General features: G+C 42.5%; 2 long non-coding RNA genes across 2 annotated transcripts in view; one reads left to right on the top strand and one right to left on the bottom strand.

The window, feature by feature from the left end:
- Positions 1-7,907, top strand: part of LOC105864571 (uncharacterized) — a 31,468-nt gene extending 23,561 nt beyond the window's left edge. Inside the window, exon 3 of the long non-coding RNA XR_001151096.3 lies at positions 6,984-7,907. This is a non-coding gene — a long non-coding RNA (uncharacterized LOC105864571). The remainder of the gene's footprint in view (positions 1-6,983) is intronic.
- LOC105864570 (uncharacterized) overlaps positions 1-20,148 on the bottom strand; it is a 44,678-nt gene that overhangs the window by 17,632 nt on the left and 6,898 nt on the right. The window contains exon 3 of the long non-coding RNA XR_001151095.3: positions 15,699-15,848. This is a non-coding gene — a long non-coding RNA (uncharacterized LOC105864570). The remainder of the gene's footprint in view (positions 1-15,698; positions 15,849-20,148) is intronic.

Raw genomic sequence — 20,148 nt, 5'->3', positions numbered from 1 at the left:
TTTGTTCAAATATGTGGACAATATCATTTCTTTGAGCTTCAGTTTCCCTATCTGCTCGGTTAGAATCACATGATTTTCACGAGGAACAGGTGCGATAACTTTGGGAAGAAGAATGCTTGTCGGCTGTAAAAGACCAGACCATAAAAAGTGGGTAATGGGCAGATGTCATTCTGCAGTTTTGAAATGATCACCGATTAGGGTAGGAAGAAGACCTCAGGCCAGAGGGGTGCTATGAATGGAATTTTCAGACCTGCTGGTGAGACCATATCAGTGGAATGAGTCGGTTCCACAATCTAGGGAGCATTTGGCGGCCAGATCTCTAACTCAGCTTTCCTGGTGACAGGTTCTTTGAGTCACCCATATGCAAAACCTGCCTTTGAGCAGAGAAGGACAGGTGGCACCCCTGGGACCCTTGAGAAGGTTCCAGCAGTGCAGACTTCAGGGATTGTCCCACAGACCTCTGTGGGCCTTGTCCCCCAGGCTGTGGGAATCAGCGGGGTGCTGCAGACTCTTCCTGCCCCAGGCAAAGCCCAGTCCAGGCAGAGCCCAGAGACAGAGGGGGAGGGAGGGAGCCAGGGAAGACCCCTTCCCCCTGCCTCCCTCCTCTGCATCTCCACATCCTTTAGGCCAGAGGCTGGAGCAGGAAAGGGGGCTCGAGGGGGCACTAAGAGGAACATGTTTGAAGAACTGAGAGGGGCAAAGATTCAGGAGTCACCAGAGAAAATGGGCAGAGAGAAGGAAGAGGGCAGACGAGGAGAAAGGAAGGGGTGGATGCCATGTTGATATTTTTATTCCTTCAACTTTGAAGAGAGCAGCGGATTGCTGGGCGAGGGGGACAGAAATGAGAGAAGAGAAAGGAAAAAACCAGGCTGCACATGAAGGAGGGGCGGGTGCAGGGGAGGTGGAGGCTGAGATTAAATGGAAATGAGGGCTTGGTCACCATGGAGAAAGAAGCTGGAAGCTTTGGCAGCAGTTTGTCTATTAGGAAGGAAGGCGGGATCAAAGAAGCTGTGGTGTGTCTATACACACAACCCAAATGGAAAATAAAACTAGCTAAATTCAGCCCAAAGGGGGAGGAGGGCAAAGGGAGTAAAACTGGTTGAATTCTCTCCAAAACAACAATAGCTCTCACCATGCTCACTTCTCCATTCTATCTGTTCCTCTGTAGCCCCAATAACACACAAAATTAGAGCTGTTGTGAAGATTTTGTTAAATTTGGTGACTTCCTCTCCACCCCAGCCATCTGTGTGTGAGGGAACGGGAACCCTAAACCCAGTAGCTCCCGTGGGGAGGGAGGGGCAGAGGTGGCGGTAGCAGCAGGGGTCACCGGCAGAGGCCTTGGTCTTCACTGGGCCTTCTGAGGGAGAGTGTAGGGGTCAGCAAGCAGAGGCCACAGGCCAAGAGAATGACCAGGCAAGCCCTCCAGAGCGGTGACAGGGGCAATGGCACTCTTGACCCACCACCAGGTCTCTGCTGGACTCTGTGCTTCACAAGAGCCCACACTGGCTCCCCCAGGAGCACCCCTCCCCCTGCCAGACCTCACTCCAGGCACCCAAGCAGGCCAAGGGGCGGCTGTGGGGTGAGCGTGGGGTGAGGTGCTCTGGAATAAAGGGGCGCACTCCCACACAGAGGTGCTGGACAGGTCTAGGGCCCAGGGCCACAGGATCCTCAAAATGCAGAAAGTGCTGGGGACAGGAACGGGGGCTCGCTGAGGCCAGGGCCTCCACTTGTACCCTCGCTCTGGCCTGCAAATGTCAGTAGCAGCTTCCCAGCTGGGGGCAAAAAAACTGAAAGAAGTAAGGAATCAAGATTGTTGAAGGTTGGAAGCTTAAAGGGAAAACGGAGCAAGAGGGAACAATTCCCCTGTGGGCGTGTGTGGCATAGGGGCATGGAGAACGGAGCCCTAAGTATATTTCCTGCAATCTTTGGAATGTACTGTACCCATATAAAAAAAAATCCATTCTTTATCTGACATTCAGAGTTGACTGGCTATCTTGTATTTTATCTAGCACCCCATGCCTGGGTCCACAGGGTTGGGGTGGAAACCACAAGGCTTGTGTCACAAATCGGGGGTGGCCAGGGAAGCCGCACAGACCCAAGAGGTCAGGGTCTTCCTGAAGCTAAAACACAGCATGGAGCCTTAGCCGCACGGGGGCCAAGCGGGTATGAGTCGGCTATGGCGAGGGTTGTGAAAGCAGGGTCATTTCCAAAGGCTTTAGCCCACGGGGAAGTGTGGCCGAAACCTCATTTCAGCCAAGGGCTTCAGGAGGGAACCCAAATCTGGCAGGGTCAGAGCAACTCCCCAGGGGAAAAACATGTCTCTTTTGGCATCTACTAGACTCCCCGAGGCTGGATGCACCTAAACCAGTGCTGGGAAAACCAGGGCCTTCTAGGTCCTTAAGTGCGGCCTTTTGATCGAATCCAATTTTTACAGAACAAATCCTTTTATTTTTATTAATGCATTTTTGTTCATCTTTTATATTTTTATTTTATTTTTTAAATGAATGTATTTAAAATGCCAAAGAATAAGTTTCAAGGAAATAATCCTCCCAGATTAACTGTCGGGATTAGAACACTAGTAAACCATGAGGGCTAAGTGGCCACCTGCTATGCTCAGGACTTAGTTCTAACTTCCCCCGCCTGACTGGTGCTGCTGCCACATGAGGCTGGTTGGTGAGAGTTTACTGGGGCTGAGTTTGCCAATCTGTTGTCAGCTTTTGACAATGGTGCATTGTGTTTCTGTTTAAAGTAGGATTTGTGAATAGTTGCAGTATTTTTTGTCTGCTTAACAGGCCATCATGTCAAAGAAGACCAAGAGAACACTGAAGGAAGAAAACAGATTTTTTAATGAGGATTAGGAATGGCAATATTATCTTGTTTCTGCTAAAGATAAGGTGATTTGATTGCTTTGTGATACTGCAATATCAATATTAAAGAAGTCCAACACTTATGAGGACCACAAATATTTTAAATTAGAAGGAGAGACACAAAAGTTTGTATTGTAGAAATTAAAAGATGAAAAGCAAAAGCAAAGATGTTTCTTTCGAGCAGCAATAAGACCTGGAAATAATGCAACTTATAAAGTAGCTTATATACTTCAGGGAAAAAAGGGAAGCCATTCAGTGATGTAGAAATTGTGAAAGAATGCACTGTCAAAATTGTAGGATGCTTAGACCCCGATAATGTTTCAAAGTGCAAACAACTGCCTCTTTCAAGGAGAACCATAACTGATTGGCAGCATGAATTAGTCTTCATCTTAACAAAACAACTTCATGTAATACTTCAAAAGGAAAACATGTATTATTCAATCACTTTGGGAGGATCAACTGATCTACTGAATTGGCATGGGTTTTATACTTCATTCCAGTCATAATGGAAGATTTTCTTTGCTACAAAGAATTACTCGCTTTGGGCACTCTTGCGAACAGAACATGGGGAATAGATATCTTCAATAACTTTCAAGATAAACTGCGTTGGCTATCGCAAGGACAGGTGTTAGCCAACATTTTATCTCTTCGAGAACAGATAGTTAAATTTTATGAGGAACAGAATCAGCAATGTGAATTAGTGAAAGAAGATTTCTATAGGAATGTAGCAATTCTGTGTGATATCATGTCAAATAAAAACAACTTGAATATTTCTTTGCAAGGTAAAACTAAGTCTATATATACTATGTGGCAAAAAAAATCCAAGCATTTCAAAAAAAGCTTTTTTCAAAACATTTCTGCAAATGAAAATTTTGGATGAACATTTTCCCCAGTTAGCAAAGGTCATTGATGAGTAGGATGATATATGTGAATCATTTGAAGAATACACAGCTGCTATAGTCCTATTAATTGGAGAATTCAATGAAAGGTTCACTGACTTTGAGAATCATGACATCATACCCAAATTAGCATTTCAGCCTCACCTAGTTGACATCACTAAGGCACCTAAAAATATTACAGATGGAATTGATTGAGCTCTCAGTAGACGAAATTTTTCTTTTCTTTTTTTTTTTTGAGACAAAGTCTCACTCTCTTGCCTGGGCTAGAGTTCTGTGGCATCAGCCTAGCTCACAGCAACCTCAAACTCCCGGGCTCAAGCGATCCTTCTGCCTGAGCCTCCTGAGTAGTTGGGACTACAGGTATGCGCCACCATGCCTGGCTAATTTTTCTATATATATTAGTTGGCCAATTAATTTCTTTGTATTTATAGTAGAGACGGGGGGTCTCACTCTTGCTCAGGCTGGTCTCAAACTCCTGACCTCGAGCAATCCGCCCACCTCGTCCTCCCAGAGTGCTAGGATTACAGGCATGAGCCACTGTGCCCGGCCAGTATATGACATTTTAAAGTCATTGATGCTTAGAAAGCATCTTTCAATTAGAAAGATCCAATTGAAATATGGAAAAATGCAGTAAAAAATACCCATGCATTCGGCAACATGCTTTCTTGCTTTTCAACCACTTATTGGTGCAAATCTGTATTCTCCTTCCTAACCCAAATCAAGAGGCACTTAAAGTCACAAATGACTGACACCCATCTAGAGGATCAACTGAAACTGCAGACCTCCATGCTGCAACCAAATATTCAAATGCTTTCCAACAAAAAGCAGACACAATGAAGTCATTAAAAGGTTAGTTAACTCTAAAATTAACAAATAGTTTTCATTTTTTGAAATTATTAAGTACATAGGAGTTAGAATTTTACAAAATAATGTGCATTTTTAAGTATATCTAATTGAAGTCTCTTGAATGTGGCCTTACTTGATTACAGCTAAATTAATGTGGCCTTCCAACATGAAAAAAGTAGCTTCTTTCAGTCCTTCATGTTGAAAAAGAGGGGGAGAGAGGACACACTTTTTTTCAACAAAGAAGAATGTAACTAACACTTTTCACAAATACTTTACAGTTCACACAATTCTAAACTATCCTTCCCTGACTAAAACTCTCCTACTGCAGCTGGTGCTCTTTAAAATTCCTTTCAGAATCCAGCCTCTAGGCCGGGTGTGGTGGCTCATACCTGTAATCCTAGCACTCTGGAAGGCTGAGGCGGGTGGATTGCTCAAGGTCAGGAGTTCAAAACCAGCCTGAGCAAGAGCGAGACCCCGTCTCTACTATAAATAGAAAGAAATTAATTGGCCAACTAATATATATAGAAAAAAATAGCTGGGCATGGTGGTACATGCCTGTAGTCCCAGCTACTCGGTAGGCTGAAGCAGCAGGATTGCTTGAGCCCAGGAGTTTGAGGTTGCTGTGAGCTAGGCTGACGCCATGGCACTCACTCTAGCATGGGCAACAAAGCGAGATTCTGTCTCAAAAAAAAAAAAAAAAAAAAGAATCCAGCCTCTAAAATGGTACATTCAAGGACGAAAGTAAATAAATAAATACATAGATCAATAATAATCCTACATTAATTTCAAACTCAGTTATGAACACAGAAGCAAAAAAAAAAAAAAAAATCAATGGTTGCCAAGTGCAAAAGGATAGACTGAAAAAGGATTTTTTAATCCAGAAAACTTTTACAATGGTATGACAAACAATAGAGAATAAAATAAAATTAAAACAATAAAAAAAAGTATACCCAGCAGTGTCCTGTTAAATAATTGGATGAGATTCATCAGGGTAGCAACTGGCGCTGAGCGTTTTTTAATTTTCTCCCTGCTGGATGTGCTCCTCTCACAGTATCAACAAATAGATTAACTACTTGTCAGAGAAGAGGACTTCACAGAGCAAAATTGAATTCTTCAGTATTTATTTTCCTCTTTATACCCCCTCCTCAAAGGGGAGCATCTGATCATTTTTTTTAAAGACCCAAAATCTAGAAATGATTAATTCTGTCCATAAGGCTCACTTGATTCCATCATGCAAAGGGTTAATTCCAGCACGGATCAGGCAGGGAAGCAGGTTTAATAAGAATTGCTAATTGCCTTCTCCTCACAAGTAAGAAATGAACTTTGAAAGGGCAGAAGACAGAGGCAGACCCAATACTTCAGGGACACATTTGTAGCAAGTGAAGGCCCAACAGTACCCAGGTGATTTAGACAAATGAGGGTTTGGTAGAGGTTCCAATCCAGAAGAACCGGAGCCCACAGGAGCCAGGGACACCGTGTGGAATAGAACCTGCAACGCAGCAGTCAGGGCCGGATGCCGTGAGTTAGTTTCAGGAAAACAACAATTACACTTCAAATTGGACTGATGTTAACTTTTTTTTTATTTTAGGATTTTGTTAGCATTTAATTCATTCTTAGTTATAGAAGAGCTATAAACATTGGGAAGTTAGACCTATTTTTTTTTTTTTTTTTTTGAGACAGAGTCTCACTTTGTTGCCCAGGCTAGAGTGAGTGCCGTGGCGTCAGCCTGGCTCACAGCAACCTCAATCTCCAGGGCTCAGTGATCCTACTGCCTCAGCCTCCCGAGTAGCTGGGACTACAGGCATGCGCCACCATGCCCGGCTAATTTTTTGTATATATATTTTTAGTTGGTCAATTAATTTATTTCTATTTTTGGTAGAGACGGGGTCTCGCTCAGGCTGGTTTCGAACTCCTGACCTTGAGCAATCCGCCCGCCTCGGCCTCCCAAAGTGCTAGTGTCGCGCCCGCCTCGCCAGCAAGGAAGACGCGGCAACCGGAGTTCTTCTGACCGTGCTTTAATGGGGTTCCCTTTAGGCTTACATGATACGGAAGACGCTGAGGCGTTCTCAGCGGCTGCTTATAAAGGCAGTAAGTACACTGGGCATTGTCTGATTGGATAAGGCACTTGGAAGGGAGGAGACAAACTCTGCACATGCGCTGAGCAATTGTTTGTCAGACTAACAACAGGGTTTGACCAAGAAGCGGGCGCCATCTTGGAATGGCGTTGCCACCGCGCCCCACATGCTAGGATTACAGGCGTGAGCCACCACGCTCGGCCTAGACCTATTTTTTGTTTAGACTTTTTAGGTCACATCATAATATAAATAATTTAGGTCAAATCTAAGAGAATATTTTTTTCTCTTTTTAAAAGGGTGTGAACATTAATCAAATATGAGAAACAAAGGAGACTGGCGGAACTTCAGCCTAGGAGGTCAGGATGCTCAGGGTCCTGATCCTAACACGATTCACTGGACAACGCAGGCGCGTCTGTGACCCGGCTTCAACTCGAAAATAGGAGTTACATATGCGCCTTTTCTCTTCTCGGCCAAACAAAATGCTGGGATGGGCGAGGGGCAAGAATAGGTCTATAGCACAATGCCATTTATGTAAAGTTTTAAAAAGACACAAAGCAACACTATGTATGTTTCAAGGGTAAACTTCCTGAAGGTGGATGAGATGAACATATACTATAGTGCGGGGGTCCTCAAACTTTTTAAACAGGGAGCCAGTTCACTGCCCCTCAGATCGTTGGAGAGCTGGACTATAATTTAAAAAAAAACTATGAACAAATTCCTATACACACTGCACATATCTTATTTTGAAGTAAAAAAACAAACAGGCAAAAACACGCGCATGTGGCCTGTGGGCCGTAGTTTGAGGACGCCTGCTATAGTGGGTACTGTGACGCTCCACCCGTAGACCCTCTTCAGGGCCAATCCACCCCACCTGCCAGCTGCTGGTGGGATCTGCGCTGAGCCTCAAGGCTGTGTCCCTCAGGGGAATTGCTCTGGCCACAGGGAATTGCCTCACCTAAGGTTGTGCCTCTGCTAAGGGGAAGGCCAGCGGCCACTGGCTGACTGATGCCGGGATATAAAAGGCTCGGTCCCCTTTGCATCTGTTTGGGAAAAGTACAAAGTGTCCATGGGCGCAGCTGAGTTCTCAGCTGCAACTGCTTGGGAGCTGCCTTCACCATCAGTCCAACCCTGTCTTCCACACCTCCTTATTAGTGTATCTCCCAAGGGCACTTGTGAATAAATCTGTGTGTAACTTCCGTCTCAGAACTTGTTTCCAGAGAGCCCTATCTAACAAATAACATTAAATAATAACAATTAAATAACATTAAATAATAACATTAAATAATCAAGAAAAGAGCCTTTAGTGGGGAACAGAAACTGGGCTGGGGAAATAGAAGCGCAAAGTAAGAATCAACAATGATGAGAGCACACCATGAAATGGAGAGGATGACCAACTCAGTTACGTGAACCCGAAGTCCAAGACACAAAGCAGAAACAACATAACATCCACCTGTGACGGCATTCAAGCTCTCCCTCCCGTGTTCACTTTTCCCCATAACTCAGCACTCAGGTAATCTTCTGCCTGCAGGCTAGTGGTGACCAAGTAACGGACTTGGGAAAACTGGAGGGAGATTAATGGGCAAGGACTCATGGTTTTTTCGCCCTTGTAACTGGGGGCATCTTCAAGAATCGGGAAGCAGGGACCTCTCGTGGCCCAAGTCTGTCCTGTTGAAGGAGCTGTGAGAGATGGTTACATCCTGCCTGGCGAGGGGAGATGGAAACAAAAGGCTGTGGTGTGTGTGTGTGTGTGTGTGTGTGTGTGTGTGTGTGTGTGTGTGTGTGTGTGTGACAGACACAGAGACATAAACAAAGAACTCATTTCCACCTCAGGCAGAGAGCCACCTAAAATTCAACAGAGACATAGATCCTGGCCTTCCTGCTCACTCCAGCACCACGAGAGCAAGAGATCTTTCCTTTCTGGCACTTGTGGGAACGGGCTCCTCTCTTCTGGGGTGGAGCTTTGTCTGCCTCTGAGCCGGGCCTCCGTGAGCTACGCAACACACTCTGCCTCCACTCCCCACACCCGCCTGCCTTTCCCTCCTCTCACTCTCTGCTTGGATTTTCTTCTCCACCAGGAACTTTCACTTTCTTGGGCCCTGACTGAGCCAGGCCCCTCTCCACTCTCCCCACCCGCCATCTCCAGAGCCTGTTGCCTTCCTCTGTGCCTCCGTGAGTCTCTGGGGTAGCACCACACACCCAGACACTGAAGCAGATGAGGCTGCGGAGAGAGACGCGCTGATCCCACAGTGCCTCCCTGTGCCTTGGGAAGGGGCAGAGTGATCCGCAGAGTGGCAGGCCAGAAGCTGGAGTGCCCCAAATCCTCTCTCTCCCCATTTAAAGAAAAATAGAGAATCATGTTTGAAGGAGCATGAGAAAATTATAATGTGAATTCACCCACTTACCCTTTCAATAAAAATGTATTGAGCTCCTGCTAGGTAGCATATAAGACAGGGGCTTCCAAAACGAGTAAGACATAATCCTTGGTCTCTAGGAGCTTGAGGTCCGCTAAATAGGTAAGGCTTGCACGCAAATAGAATGCTCTGGGTGTCAGAGTAAGAAAGCTCACTTCAGAATCGTAAGATTCAAAGAAAGCTTCCAGGAACATATAACTTCTGAAATGGATTGCAACTGATAGCTAGAATTTGTTGTTAATTTATTTTTTTAATTAATTATAATGTATCTGAAAAATACATTAAATAGCATAAAAAATAAGATCATCAACAATTGTACTGCTTTAAAAAAAACTGTATAAAGTAAGATACCAGTATTCTCCTTTCACCCATCCCATTCCATCCCCCAAAAGTAACTACTTTAACAGTTTGGTGTGTATCAGCCCCAGCCTTTTGATGGCATGATTTTAGCAGAAAGAGATGAAGAAGAGTATTGGAGGAAAAGAACAGGATGTAAACAAAGACAAAGATGAGCAAGTCCTGTGCCTGGAGTGCACGGCGAAAGTAGGAGATGAGAATCAACATCAGTAAAGGAAGTTAAAGCCATGTCCCAGAAGGCCCTAAATATAGGACTGTGGTGTTTTGGACATTATTCAATAGGCAATGGCAGATAACAAATGACTGAAGGAATTAGGGATTTTTGCTAGGAAAAGAGAATAGTTGGGGGCACATGGTAGCATTAATTCAGTTATACAAAGTGCTATCATTTTGTACAGCAGATTAGAGAGAGATTAGGCTTTTATTGATTATTTGAAGATCATAGGTGAGGATATGGGTGAATAACTGAAAGTTTCAGGAATGTACTTCAGTTCTATATAGGAAAGGATTTTCTAACGAAAAGAACTGTGCAACGGTGGAATGGACGAGCTGGTGAGGAAGCAACCTCCTTTTCACTTGAGGTGCCCGAGGACCAGCCACCATGGAGAGAGGCTTCATGCATCAAGCAGAGAGCTGGTCCATAGAACCTGTAAGGTCTTTTCTAATGGTAAGATTCCATGGTCAAATTTGGAAACAGTGAAAGATTTTTAACTGAGGAGTTATATAATCAGAGTTGTGCTTCAGAAAGATTACTTTGGCAGGAACGTGTAGATTGGGTCAAAGTAGAAACAACTTTCAAGGAAATGGGTGTGAGGCTGATGGGACAGCTCAGCCACAAGCAGCTGGAACTTCTGGTTGAGCACGGTAGAGTGGACATACTTATTCATCTGTATGTCCTCATAAAATCCAATCAAAATGACAATAAGTGAATAAAAAGGACATAAGCCCATAAAGACCACGACTCTGGGAGAGGAACAATTAAGTCCATCAACTTATTAATGGATAAACAAAATGTATTATGTCCATACAATGGAATACTGTTCAGCCTTAACGAGGAATGAAATCCTGAGACATGCTACCATGTGGAAGAATCTTGAAACATGACGCTGAGTGAAAGAAGCCTGTCATAAAAGACCACATGTTATATAATTCTAGTTATATGAAATGACCATAATAAGCAAATCCATAGAGACAGAATGTAGATTGGTTGCCTAGGGCTGGGGAGGTGTTGAGGGGACATGGGGACTGACTGCTTCATGGGTATAAGGTTCGTTTCTTTTGAGGGTGATAAAATGTTTTAAAATTAATGTGATAGTTGCACAACTGTGTGAGCATATTAAAGACCCATTGTACACCTTGGATGAATTGTATAGTATATGAATAAAGCTGATTAAAAAGAGGGAGAAAGAAGTAAGGAAGAGAGGGCGAGAGGAGGAAGGAAGGAAGAAAGAGTGAAGAAAGTCCTAAAAACCTACAGAGAGGTGAAAGGGCCACATACAAAGGAATAAGAACCAGAATGGCATTGGACTTCTTGAAAACAGGCCTAGATACAAAAATAATGGTGGAACAAGACCTTCAAAATTCTGAGGAAAAAATGACTATTAATTAACATTTCTATTACTTGACAAATAATCAACTATAAAGTTGAACGCATACACTTCCAAAAATGCAAGTACTGAAAAATATTTACCTCCTGCAAATCCTTTTTATGAAGAAGACTTATAGAAGATTTGCTTCATCAAAATAAGGAATAAACCAAGAAAGAAGAGACATGGATCCAGGAAATAAGAGGCTCAGTTAGAAGAAGAATGAAAAGAATTCCCAATGTTGATGCAAAGAGCTGCCACAGGCCTAAAGATGACAGTCTAGATGGAAGAAGGAAGGGTGATAATCCAGGTGGCATATCCTTAGGAAAAACAAGGGAAACTCAACCATAGACAATTGAGAAGTTATCTGATGTACATGGCCAAATTGGAGGGGATTGCCAGTTCTCCTAGAATGTTTGGGGCAGATAGTGATAGGTACCTATAAAACTAAGCAAATGAAAAAAGAACCAATACTAGCAGAAAAAAAAAGAAAACACACAAGAAAGGAAAAGTGATCATAGTGCACTGCATGGCTTAGTTACAAACAATATTTCCATAGTCACAACACTATGAACACTGAATACCAATTTAACCAAAAATTAGATAGTAACTAAATTATGAAGATCTAGGGAGGAGACACATGACATATGTGTGTGACATGTGTGTTCAAGAGTTACATTATCATCGTCCAGAGGAAGAAGGTAACGATAATGTCAAGGTGAGAGGGTGAGGAAATCAAACACTAGAAGCAGAATGTTGTTTAGAAAATATAGAGCTAAATGCTGTGAGAAACATTCCATTTTTAAAAGGTAATAATGAGGCCCAAGTCAGAGTAGTGGCTGGTGAGGGTGAAAATCAGGGACTGGTGTTGAGAGATGTTCTGGAAGCTGGACTGGGGACAGCAAGGGAAAGGGAAGCATAATAAAACACACATAAAAACAAACAAAATCACTCTTTTGTTTTCAGCCTGGGTTCGAATAATGATGGTGCTTGGGAAAAAGCAAAACTTGAAAGGGCTGGCCACAGTGGCTCATGCCTATAAGTCCTAGCGCTTTGGGAGGCTCAGGCTGGCAGATCACTTGAGGTCAGGAGTTCAAGACCAGCCTAAGCAAGAGCAAGACCCTGTCTCTACAAAAAAAAAAAAAATAAAAATATAAAAATGGAAAAATCAGCCAGGTGTGGCGGTATGCACCTGTAGTCTCAGTTACTCGTGAGGCTGAAGCAGGAGGATCGCTTGAGCCCAGGAGATTGAGGTTGCTGTGAGCTATGATGCCACTGTACTCTAGCCCAGACATTGAAAAACGTCTTTTGAAAAAAGCTTAAGCTTAAGAAAGTTAGATGATTGTATGGAAGATCCAGATCCAGGTCACCTCAGCATATTCTCTTGCAGGGGGGTCCCTCCTGCCCAGCCCTTCGGTGGGGCCCTGGGGATTCTGAAGGTACAGGGTTCTGATTGCAGCTGTCTGGCAAACAAGCTGAGAGGATTTTAAATGTATAAGATTGTGGCACAAAAGAAGGTCTTAGAAATAACTTAAATTAATTCTTGCAAATTTAAGCTAATCAAATTGAAGCCCAGAGAAATTAAAATCCGAGAGAGGTAACGGTTTCAACCAAGGCATGGTCGACAGTGTTAAGAGAGCTTTAGAGAAAGAAAAGAATTGAAGACCAAGAAAAAGCCGCTGGATTTGGCCATTTGGTCATCATTGAGAAAATAAGTGCTCTGGGCAAAGGGGAGAGCACACGGTGGCAAAGATATTGTGAATGTACCTGATAGTACCTCGCGCATAGCAAGTGCTCCACGAATACTGGCTGTTGTTCATATCTATTTGTCAGAGAAACATGATGATGAAATGAGAAACAAGGTTTGTAGCTTAGTGAGGGTAACTAAGATACTTAGAGGCATTTGGAAAAAAACTGGTGGAGCCTGCGTCTGGACAGAAGGGAAGGCTGAGCAGAGGCAGATGACTAAGGAGCAGAGAAAGCAGAGTGGCTTCAATGGAAGACATGAGTGCAGTGATTCATCTTGAATAAGAGGGCAATTCTAGACCACAGGGGAAGAGAAAAGGATGGGCGAATATCCAGACATATTTTGAATGGGAAGAAAGGGATATTTTAAAAACCTAGATTGGGTGACGTTTTACTAAGGAAAACAGGAGGCATAATCATCAACTGAAAGTGGGTGTTTGCAGGTGGGACTGCAAGACTGAGGATGAAAAAGCCCTAGAACAGTGGTTCTCAGCTGGGGGTGATTCTGCCTCCTGCCCCCAGGAGACCTTTGGCAATGTCTGGAGATGATTTTTGTTGCCACGATGGGGGTGGGCGATACCACCGGCATCTCCTGGGCAGAGGCCAGGGATGCTGCTAAACACCCAGCATCACAATTGTCCTTCCTTATCCACAGTTTCACCTTCTATGGCTTCAATTACCTACAGTCAACCATGGTCCAAAAATATTAAATGATAAATTCCAGAAGTGAACAATTTATAAGTTGTAAATCGCAGGCCAGGATGAAATCTCATGCCGTTCCACTCCATCCTGCCCGGGACATGAATCATGCCTTTGCCCAGCATATCGTGTTGTATCTGTTGACCACCCATTAGTCACTTGGTAGCCCTCTCATTTATCAGATTACAAAAACATAATATGTATAGGGTTCTGTATTATCCGTGGTTTTAGGCATCCGCTGGGGGTCCGTGGTTTTAGGTATTCCCCTCAGACAAGAGGAACTATTGTACACAGGAAGGCCCCCACAACAAAGAATTATCCTGCCCAAAAAGTTAATAGTGCCAAGATTGAAAAGCCATGCTTTATAACAACTATTAAGGGCATTTCACTAGAAGTCAACAAGAAATGGATAGGATGATTGCTAAGCAGCTATACAGGCCCACCCACACTTAAATGGCCCAAATGTATACTGAATCCAAGTGGCGTGGCTTTCTGAAGTTTTCTAGTTACATGAAGTAGACAGCTCATGTAAATAGAATGGCTCAATTTGAAGGGCTTTGCAAATATTTGTCATGGACTAAAGGTATGAATATCTAACACTTATTGCCTTACATAAACCTTTGAGGTAGGTAACTTTTTTCTAGTTTTCCAGATGAAGAAACGAAACTACAGAGAGGTTAAGTAACTTGCCCAAGATCACCCAGCCAATAAGAGGTAGAGCCAGGATTCCAACCCAAGCAGTCAGACATGAGTGCCTGTATTCTTATTAGGATGCCATGCTGCCTTTAGGGGACCTCTAAATGTTGCTTTCATTTCTCATTTTGGCACTATCCAAACGACCTTCCCATGCTGGAATGTGGGTGTCCTAGCAGAGGCATTTCCTTTGACAGTCCTGCACCATACACATCTCCCCTTCCCAGGATCCAGTCTTGATTTCAACAATTCATACACTTGATGCTAAAGCTGGGGAGGTAGTTAAGTTTTCCATAGAGAAAAATCAACTACTTGATGACCTCTGATATAATTAATTTTAATTAATATCAGCTACCTAACCCCTTAGAAATCCTGTAAATGGCCAGCCTGTTTTATGAACCAACATATTACCCATGTTCCTTTCTGAGATTACAGAATTATTTCATGCCTCTAAACATTATTTATTCCATCTGTAGAGGCCTTTTATTATTGATCCCTGATCATATGCTCTACACATCCTAGGTTGGAATTATCAACCTCTTAGGGTTATGTTTATCAGGACTTAACAGAGGTGCTGCTAACTTCCACCTTATATATGTATTAATTTTAAGGAGAACTCTGGGAAACCTAATGACTGGCCCATGATTAATGCTATTATAAGAAATGCCCAAGAAACACATGGGTATTAGACACTTTAAACTATCTTTAATCCATTTTCAGAACCTGCTTGACTTTTAAGCAACTCTGGCACCTGACAGCAAGACAGCTGTAGGCTGTGAGCCCTCCTGCCTGTTTGGTAGCTGGCTGAGGCAAGGGTGCTGGAATGGGAAATGGGGAAGTAAACAGCTGCCCTAAAGGACATTAAAATAAGAAGCAGCTAGGAGGGTGCCAAGGGACCAGGATGCCCTGCAGACAGGCTGCACCCTTGCTTTGATCCTATCATTCCTTCTCTACCTCTAGGGTCAATAGGCTCTTGTAGGTCCTAGAGCTTCCCTCTGCCAGCTCCCTCCTTGCTCTCTAGTTCTTTTCAGAGCTCCTTTATCTGTCTCCTTGTGTTCCCTGCTCTCCAGTAGCCTTGTGCTGTGCTCCATCCCACGTGCCCTTAGCAACATTCAATCCACATCCTCCAAGTCACCCGATTTCCTTGGACCCTCACTCCCAGAAAGACTTTCTTGATTATATGTTGACATGTGAGAAAGACAGGACCAAGATTGGAGAACGTTTTTATTTCTCTTTTAATTACTAAATTATTTGGTTCTATTTTTTCCTGATCTTGGTTCTGGATTTTGCTTAAGTACTTAACTGATAAAGCTTATACTTCAAATCATTTCTTATAGTTCTCCAACAATTCACAGCTGGTGATTTCCATCACTCTATCTACAGTAAAACTGTCACGGTTTTAAACACTAGGGATTTCAGGAGACCTTCTCTGAACAGAAAATATTTGGGGTTTTGAGGCTATAGCATGATGGGGGAGTGACATATCATCCAGGGCAAGTGGCCCCACTCAGGGTCTTACCTCGTGTATCCTCAGAAGAGCCTTGCTTTGTCTAACCGGAATGTGCCACCCTGTCAGGCGCTCTGTTCCAGGGGAATCCAGATGTTCATCATAGCCCCCTCTGGTGAGCCTCTCACAGCTCTTCAAAATAGTCTCCATCTGCTTCTTATGCTGCAGTAAGGAGACCCGAGGTGGTGAGTAACATTCATCTGTTCTGATAGATGAAGAAAATGATGCCAAAAGGGGAGGAGGGGCAGTATTAGAGTCGGGAACCTGAGAGAAAGGGACAAGAATAGAGCCAGGGCGCTCTGATCCCCAAAACATCCTTCTGCACGACACACAGAGGGGATTCTCCTGTTCCAGAGCCTCCATGTTGCCGTCTTGGCCACTGACAATTGTCGTTCCCTTCCTACAATCTACCCCCTCCAGCATCTCCCCCCAGTGAAGTTAGAGTTGATCGAGTGGCTTAGTTTGAGTCTGGGACTTGAACTCCCTGCTCTCAGCCCTGCCCAGGCCCTCCTGTCCAAGAGGCTTGCTTTCGTTCAGCACCTTATGGCTGATTTCTGAGAAGGATGTATTTGTTCCTGTCTGAAGCTGCCTTATACCCTGATTTCCTGTCAGGATGATCAAAATTGATTTCAATTGAGCTGAAGAAGAATAATCCAGACAGGACTCCTCTGGAGTGGAAGACAGAGTACCCAGGGGGCCACTGTACTCTTTCTTTAGATTATTTGCACTTTGAAACAAGTGATCTGTTCAAACTAAGGCCTTTAGGCCAATTAAGTGATGAGGGGTAGAATATCTGATGCAATCTGTTCCTTCTATGAGCTCTTCAAGGAAAAGAAAAATAAGTAGGAGTCCACGTGACCCACTGTTCCAGCAACCTGGACAAGAGGTGTCATCTGCCTGGTCAGCCTCTCAACTCGCTATGATACTAGGCTTCTTGGAATACTTATGACCCAAAGGAGGATCTAGAACAATGAATGCACGTTTAGATGCCCAATAAATATTTGTTGAATTAATTAAAGAATTGTTTTAGTGCCCTAAAATATCTCTGCGTTATTTAGAGAGCTCTTGGTGTGGAGTATATAGAGGCTGAAAGAGACAGAAAAGAAATTAAAATGAGTTTGGCACTGAGACAGAGTAAAGATGTGTCTAAACATGAGATAGAAATCATGTCCTCTCTTAGCAACCTAGTTTCTCCACGTGTAACAGCTCAAGGAGCTAAAGTTGGCAGAAAGAAGAGAATGAAAACTTATTTCCAAGCCCCCCAAATCAGTGAAAGAGCTCCATTTCCATGATCCAAAGAACACCTACGACTATTTCTGACCAAGAGAAGAAAGAAATAAAAATTCCTGCTCAGGAAACTCAAATTTTTACAGAGCTGAAGAACTTGCTGTTTCATAGCTTTAGCTAAATAACTCTAGCTTGATTATCAAATATTAGAATTGGGAGAAACAAGCATTGATGCAAGTAAAAGAATATTCTGCTGCTGATTTAAAGACAAGTGAATCGCTAAATATTTTTATTAGCAGCAAATTTGCTGCTTGCTGGAACTAATTTCACGCCCTGTAGATATGGTGCTTAAGTTGGAAATGGCGTTAAATTGCTGTCTCCTTGACGCGAGTAAGGTTTCTTGTGGCAACAGCCACTAGATGGCACAGACAAGGTGGCTCCTCTAAGACAGGCAGCTTTGGAGCCAATGATAGGGAAGTCCAGAGGAAGTTCCGCCTGCATTTCCCTTCTTTCTTCCAAAGATGTGTCCATGTCCCAAATAGCTAAACCTTCCTAAAAGGGAGTTGCCTAGAAAAGAACATTCCTCCTAAGGTTCTTGAATTTCCCAGTTCAATCCTTTCTCTAAACTCATATAACACTTTTAGTTAGCACATCCAACTTGCCAATCAATTATAACACATAGTTTCTTGTTTGTTAGGTCTATCTCTTCTACTATACTATAGCTTCTAGAAAGGAAAGATGATATTTTATTGCCAGAATTGGAACGAAAATGAACAAACAGGTACAACTTGCAGGTCAGAGAGCTAATGTAGAAGAACTGAGGCAAAGACGGCAGCACAAAGGATGAGAGCAGGTTAGATCAGAATGCAGAGGCCACAGAGGAATTGGGCAACTGAATCAGGTGAGAATTCCAAAGTGGAGTCAAGTCCAGGACTGAGGACCAGCAAATTGCTGTGGCTCAGAATCTGGTAAACAAGCCAGAGTCAGAGGACACATTAAATAGTAAAGGTCAGAGCACACTGTGGATGAAAAATAAACCAACAGAATGCAGAACCCAAATGCCCAAGGGAAAAATAAAGGTAAGAGGCTGAAAGGTCAAAGCAAAAGTCAAGAAAAACACAGAAGCAGGGCAAAACACACAGAGAAAGCTTGAGGTACTCATTAAACAGATGCTTAGTGGCCAGTTAATGCTAGAACCAAAATGGGTTCACTAAGAATGAGTTTTGCTAAACTGAACATACCACCTTGTGCAATAGAGTTATGTAGTTGATATATCTGATCGTGTTATTTATTCTCTTGCTTAAAGATTTATTTTCTAGCTAAACCCTTCACCTATAGGATAAAGCCCAAATTCCTTAACAGTTAAGACACTTCAGACACCAGCTCAGCTCTTCACACTCATTTTCCTGAACCTGGTACTCACTCACACTGTAATAGTTGCTGCTCCTGAATCACTCCCAAGACATTTACTCCTCCCTGGCTTACATATCCTGTTTCTCCACTGCAGAATTTCTTCCTATCTCCAGTGTCCACTTACCTCACAAAAACTCTACAGATGTTTCAAGGCCAGGTTCAAATGTCGCTTTTTTCTGAAGCCTTCCTTTCTCTTTCTTCACCATGAAGAAAGGTTTCTCTAGATTCTTGATACATTTTACTTACATTGCTAATGTTTATATGATATGTTATATTATCTTATTATATTTTATTTTTCATCTGTCCCTTTAATGCAAATTTTAATTATACATATATTGATTTGGAGCTGGTGTGTGTGTGTCTGTCACCTCTGCCAGATGTGAACTCTTTAAGAAAATACTAACATCTTGGTCATTTTTGTGTTATTAGCATCTAGCATAGAACCTAGCAGATAGGAGGTCAACAATATATGCTTATTCATTTAAATAAGAGAAAATGCCAAACATGATGTATCTTTATTTAAACAGAATATTTAATAAATCTTCAAGGATTTTGACAAAATGTTTAATAAATTTTCAACATTATGTTGTAAAATGGGTCATTAGGCAAAATTGAAAATGTCCAAACACATACCCAGACTGGAAGGAGATCTCCACTGCTACCAAGTTTTGTCCTAGACATTTTTATTAGTGACTTGGATTAAAACATACAAAGAATGTTTATTAAATGTAAATAAGACCCATTAATATCAGAGGAAAGGAAATAAAAACTCTAAAAATGAGCTTAATAGGCTAGAATGTTGGGCTCAAACTAATAAGGTCAATTTTAAATAAGTATAAAGTACTATATTTAGATTTCAAAAATAAATTGCACATACTGAGTATGGTGGAATTTGACTTGGGAGCAATTAATGTGCAGAAGAGTTAAAAGTGTCAGTTTATCAAAAATTGTAAAAGCAGTGAGATATGACCAGTAACAAACTAAGGATATTGAAATCCCTAATGGTCATCTGGTGCCCAGCTCAGAAGAAGCAGTCCTAACATCACTGTACTCCATGCCTTTTAGAGCTTATTTGAAGTATTATGAGCAATTCTAGCCCCAGATTCTAAAAGACGCACTGGTAAGTGAGGTGTCACAAGGATGGAAAAACATGCAGTGCGTGTCCTCATCATCAAATTGGTTCTAACTGATCAACACTAAGGTGCTCACATGGTAGTGATACTCATTGGGTGCTGGTCATGTAGGGGGGTAAAGCCACAGCTAGTGCAAACAGGGCACACTGTATGGGGAAGGGATACACTTGTGGCCTGGGTATGGTCGAGGCAAACGTATTTCATGTAACCAAAATGTTTGTATCCCCATAATATCCTGAATTTAAAAAAAAAAAAAAGATGCATTGAAAACCACAGTTCATCCAGATAACTGTAACCAGGATGGTAAAGAAGTCTAGAAATAATGAAATAAACAAAGTATGAGAAAACTCTGTGGAATTTTGGAAAACTGAACTAAGGGAAGTTTTAATAGGTATCTTCATAAATTTTTTAAATAGCCTTTTATGTGTTGCCACAATGGTCAAACTAGAAATGATGAGTAGGAATTGTGAGGAGACAGAGAGTTTGGCTCAATGTGGGAAACAACTTTCTAAGATTTATAGTCATCCAACAATGAGGTGGGCAGTTTTGGAGGTTGAGAGCTCCCCAACCCTGAAAATATTCAAGCAGAAGCCAAATGACTAGATAAGAGGTTTATGGAAAAAGAGTTGGGTTTTTTTTTGGTTGTTGTTGTTTTTAATATACAAAGTATAAATACCTCCTTTTGTAAA

This window comes from Microcebus murinus, chromosome 4 (genome assembly GCF_040939455.1).
Source record: "Microcebus murinus isolate Inina chromosome 4, M.murinus_Inina_mat1.0, whole genome shotgun sequence".
In the NCBI taxonomy this organism is placed as follows: domain Eukaryota; kingdom Metazoa; phylum Chordata; class Mammalia; order Primates; family Cheirogaleidae; genus Microcebus; species Microcebus murinus.
This window is presented reverse-complemented; position numbering and strand designations above follow the sequence as displayed.